Raw genomic sequence first — 6,000 nt, 5'->3', positions numbered from 1 at the left:
CTCACAAATGAGCAAGAGCAGATGGTGGAGCCAGGGACAGCAGTGGAGTGTCTTTGCCGGAGGGTGCAGGACACTCCTACCTCTGCTCAGCTGCATGCAGATGCTGAGCCTCAGGGACCATCCAGAAAGAGCAATCCTGGAATGCAGCAAGAAGTGCAGGAGGCTTTGACAGGTTTTGCGATCGCAATATTCTGCAAACATTCCACAGATCTATCAAGAATACCCCACTCCCTCCACTGCCCAAGAGGAAGAGGAAGTCCATCTCTAGCATGAGCACCACTATGTCGGAGTCGATGGCGATTGGAGGTTCCTCCATGGATAGAATATAGGTACCAACGATATAGGTAAAAAATGGGATGAAGTCCTACAAGCTGAATTTAGGGAGCTTAGGAGTTAAATTAAAAAGCAGGATCTCAAAGGTAGTAATCTCAGGATTGCTACCAGTGCCATGTGCGAGTCAGAGTAGAAATAGCAGGATAGCTAAGATGAATATGTGCCTTTGAGGAGAGGTGCAAGAGGGAAGGATTCAAATTCCTGGGACATTGGAACCGGTTCTGGGGGAGGTGGGACCAGTATAAACCGGACGGTATGCACCTGGGCAGGACCAGAACCAATGTCCTAGGGGGAGCGTTAGCTAGCGTGTTGGGGAGGGATTAAATTAATATGGCAGGGGGATGGGAACCTATGCAGGGAGACAGACGGAAGTAAAATGGGGGCAGAAGCAAAAGATAGAAAGAAGAAAAGTAAAAGTGGAGGGCAGAGAAACCCAAGGCAAAAATCAAAAAGGGCCAGAATACAGCAAAATTCTAAAGGGAAAAAGTGTGCTAAAAAGCAGGCCTGAAGGCTCTGAGCCTCAATGCGAGGAATATTCATAATAAGGTGGCCGAATTAATTGCACAGGGAGTTAGTAACTGCGGTTGATATAATTGGGATTACGGAGACATGGCTCCAGGGTGACCAAGGCTAGGAACTCAACATCCAGGGGTATTCGACATTCAGAAAGGATAGACAGAAAGGAAAAGGAGGTGGGGTAGCGTTGCTGGTTAAAAAGGAAATTAACGCAATAGTAAGGAAGGACATTAGCTTACAGGATGTGGAATCTATATGGGTGGAGCTGCGGGATACCAAAGGGCAGAAAATGCTAGTGGGAGTTGTGTACAGGCCACCAAACAGTAGTAGTGAGTTTGGGGACAGCATCAAATAAAAATTAGGGACGCGTGCAATAAAGGTACAGCAGTCATCATGGGCGACTTTAATTTATATATAGATTGGGCTAACTAAACTGGTGCCAATATGGTGGAGGAGGATTTCCTAACATATATTAGGGATGGTTTTCTAGACCAATATGTCGAAGAAACAACTAGAGGGCTGGCCATCCTAGACTGGGTGATGTGTAATGAGAAAGGACTAATTAGCAATCTTGTTGTGCGATGCCCCTTGGGGATGAGTGATCATAACATGGTAGAATTCTTTATTAAGATGTAGAGTGACACAGTGAATTCAGAAACTAGGATGCTGAACTTAAGGATGGTATGAGACGTGAATTGGCTAGAATAGACTGGTGAACGATACTTGAAAGGTTGATGGTGGATAGGCAATGGCAGACATTTAAAGATCACATGGATGAACTTCAACAATTGTACATCCCTATCTGGAGCAAAAATAAAACGGGGAAGGTGGCTCAACTGTGGCTGACAAGGGAAATTAGGGATATTGTTAAATCCAAGGAAGAGGCATATAAATTGGCCAGAAAAAGCAGCAAACCTAAGGACTGTGAGAAATTTAAAATTCAGCAGAGGAGGACTAAGGGTTTAATTAAAGGGGGGAAATAGAGTATGAGTGGAAGCTTGCAGGGAACATAAAAACTGACTGCAAAAACTTCTATAGATATGTGAAGAGAAAAAGATTAGTGAAGACAAATGTAGGTCCCTTGCAGTCAGAATCAGGTAAATTTATAATGGGGAACAAAGAAATGGCAGATTAATTGAATAAATACTTTGGTTCTGTCTTCACGAAGGAAGACACAAATAACCTTCCAGAAATACTAGGGGACCGAGGGTCTAGCGAGAAGGAGGAACTGAAGGAAATCCTTATTAGTCAGGAAATGGTCTCAGGGAAATTGATGGGATTGAAGGCCGATAAATCCCCAGGGTCTGATCATCTGCATCCCACAGTACTTAAGGAAGTGGTCCTAGAAATAGTGGATACATTGGTGATCATTTTCCAGCAGTCTATCGACTCTGGATCAGTTCCTATGGACTGGAGGTTAGCTAATGTAACCCCACTTTTTAAAAAAGGAGGGAGAGAAAAAACGAGGAATTATACATGGTTAGCTTGACATTGGTAGTGGGGAAAATGTTGGAATAAATTATTGAAGGTGGAATAGCAGAACATTTGGAAAGCAGTGACAGGATCAGTCCAAGTCAGCATAGATGTATGAAAGGGATATCATGCTTGACAAATCTTCTAGAATTTTTTGAGGATGTAACTAGTAGAGTGGACAAGGGAGAACCAATGGATGTGGTGTATTTGGACTTTCAAAAGGCTTTTGACAAAGTCACATACAAGAGATTGGTGTGCAAAATTAAAGCACATGGTATTGGGGGCAATGTATTGACATGGATAGAGAACTGGTTGGCAGACAGGAAGCAGAGAGTTGGGATAAACGGGTCCTTTTCAGAATGGCAGGCAGTGACTAGTGGGATGCCGCAGGGCTCAGTGCTGGGACACCAGCTCTTTACAATATACATCAATGATTTAGATGAAGGAATTGAGTGTAATATCTCCAAGTTTGCAGATGATACTAAACTGGGTGGCAGTGTGAGCTGTAAGGAGGATGCTAAGAAGCTGCAGGGTGACTTGGACAGGTTAGGTGAGTGGGCAAATGCATGGCAGATGCAGTATAATGTGGATAAATGTGAGGTTATTCACTTTGGGGGGAAAAACACAAAGGCTGAATATTATCTGAATGGCGACAGATTAGGAAAAGGGGAGGTGCAACGAGACCTAGGCATCATGGTATATCAGTCATTGAAAGTTGGCATGCAAGTACAGCAGGCAGTGAAGAGTGCAAATGGCATGTTGGCCTTCATAGCTTGGAGATTTGAGTACAGGAGCTGGGAGGTCTTACTGCAATTCTACAGGGCCTTGGTGAGGCCTCATCTGGAATATTATGTTCAGTTTTGGTCTCCTAATCTGAGGAAGGACGTTCTTGCTATTGAGGGAGTGCAGCGAAGATTCACCAGGCTGATTCCCAGGATGACAGGACTGACATATGAGGAGAGACTGGATCGACTGGGCCTGTATTCACTTGCGTTTAGAAGAATGAGAGGGGATCTCATAGAAACATATACAATTCTGACGGGACTGGACAGGTTAGATGCAGGAGGAATGTTCCCGATGTTGGGGAAGTCCAGGACCAGGGATCACAGTCTAAGGATAAGGGGTAAACCATTTAGGACCAAGATGAGGAGAAGCTTCTTCACTCAGAGAGTTGTTAACCTGTGGAATTCTCTACTGCAGAGAGTTGTTGATGCCAGTTCGTTAGATATATTCAAGAGGGAGTTAGATACCGCCCTTATGGCTGAAGAGATCAAGGGGTATGGAGAGAAAGCAGGAAAGGCGTACTGAGGTGAATGATCAGACATGATCTTATTGAATGGTGGTGCATGCTCGAAGGGCAGAATGGCCTACTCCTGCACCTATTTTCTATGTTTCTGTGTTTCTATTTAATGGCCACCTACTTGGAGCAGCTAATGAACCTGGAGCACATGTTTTCTATGGAGAATAGATGGCAGAGGCTCATTGACCTCCTCTCGAGGAGGGATGTCAGCTTTGACATGGATCCTCATGGCCCTACTGATGTGCAGCAACATGATCTCCAGCTCCTCAGGAGAAGTGAAGTGACCAGGCTGCATCTACCTCTGCTGAAGCACCTCGTAGAAGCACTCAGAAGAGAAAAATAACATGCAAGTAGATTCACAAGGGTAGCCACTTGGGTGTTTTATCAAACGTTTATGTAAAGTTTCCATTAATGTGCTGTCAAGCTTAAAGATATTTGTTTTCATCACTGTGCCTTCTGGAACAGATTTGGCTGCACCTTTAGAAGTGGCTTCGTGAGTTGCACTGAATGGTGAGACCTAACGGTAACCTCCGCAATGGTGGTGAGTGTGAAAAGAATGGCTTGGTCATTGTAGGGATGCTTTGTGGTGTTGGTGTGCGGTGACAACCATATGGGTGTACAGCGTAAAGTGAAGTTAATCTGGCCATGATGAGGCCATCCCTGGCTTCCCGGGCAGCAATGTGGCCGGGTGCTGATGCCCTGTGTTCTGTGCAGCATCAGGTGATTGTAGAGAAGGTTGGTGTTGTTGTTGTTGCTGGTGTATCTGGTGCTGCTGGTGTTGGTTCTCATCATGGTCATATTCTTGGAGCAAGGTGAGACAGGCAACCATGTTGATGGAATACATGGCAGGTGAAGTCGAGATAGCAGAAGCAATCTGGCAATGGTGAGAGAGATTCTTCCAGTGTGGTGACACTAGCTAGAGACTTTCCTGGAAAGACTTGCAGCCTGCAGAAAGCTCAACCTGTGCTGGCATTGCAGTGAGCAACAGCCTCTGTCTGAGGAAAGTGATCAGTGTCAGGTGGGAGCTTTTATACTACATTTGTTGCCATCGGCTACTCAGCTGGATCAATGGCCACTCAAGTCCCGCCTCAGGTTGACACACATGGTCCCTGAGCAGCGTGAGTCCCATCAGCACCCAATGAAATTGGAAAGGTAAAGTTGAAATGATTCTTAAAGGTCTGACAAAAAGCTAATAATCCTTTAAATTGGTTCACCCGCCTCTGCCAGCCGGGTCGCTGCCGCACTGACAGACGCACCTGACGGAAAGGCGTGTGGGGGTGGGATGACAGCGGTTTCTCGACCCGCTCCAAGATCTTTCAACTTTCCGACCCGACCCGCCCGCAAAGACCCCAGAAATTTATGCCTTATGATTCTACAGTGTCTTTTTATTCACCTCTTGCTTGTTTTCTTGAGAATTAGAGATGTTCAAAATAGAAACAAATTTTGCTGATTTTCTTTGAATTTATTATAGTTTTTGAGCACCAATTTTTTTCCCTTTGATATTCTATTGGTTTTTGATTCGAAGAATAAAAACTGAACAGAGCCAAAAAGAAAAGGTTTTTAAATGAGCAATAAAAACTGATTTTAATGATCACTCTGCTCTTTTTGTTAAGAAAGACTAGCAACTTCCATGACCTCAGGATGTCCCAAACCTTTGAAAGCGTGATCACTGTTGTAATGCAGGATTCACAGCAGCCAATGTGCACACAGCAAGCTCTCACAAGCAGCAATGTGATAATGATCAGATAAGCTGTTTTAGTGATGTTAGTTCAGGGATAAATGTTGGCCCGAGCAGAATGGCACTTCTGTTCTTCGAGTAGTGCCATGGTGTCTTTTCCATCCACCTGAGAGTTTGGATCAGACCTAGTTTAATGTCTCATCTGAAAGAAGCCACCTGAGACAGTGCAGCAATCCTAGATTATGTGCTCAAGTCTTTTTGTGGGACTCAAATCCAGACCTTTTGATTCAGACGTGAGAGTGCTATCACTGAGCCAAAGCAACTCTGACCAAGTTCCATCTTCACACTGAGGACACGACACGCTCCATCATGTAATGTGGCCTCACCACTAAGAACAGATCTAGCAGCTCAAACCTGGACATCCATGTGACTATATGAGCCATCAACAGCAGCAGCACTGTATACAGCCACAATCTAATCTCATGGCCTGGCACATACCTCACTCCTCCATCACCATCAAGCCACATGCCGTGGTTCATTGAAGCATGTAGAACAACCCCCATCATCATCATAGGCAGTCCCTCGAAATCGAGGAAAACTTGCTTCCATTCTAAAAGTGAGCTCTCAGATGACTCAACAATCCAATACAGGAATTACAGTTTCTGTCACAGGTGGGACAGACAGTCATTGGAGGAAAGGG

This window comes from Pristiophorus japonicus, chromosome 1 (genome assembly GCF_044704955.1).
Source record: "Pristiophorus japonicus isolate sPriJap1 chromosome 1, sPriJap1.hap1, whole genome shotgun sequence".
NCBI lineage: Eukaryota > Metazoa > Chordata > Chondrichthyes > Pristiophoridae > Pristiophorus > Pristiophorus japonicus.
This window is presented reverse-complemented; position numbering follows the sequence as displayed.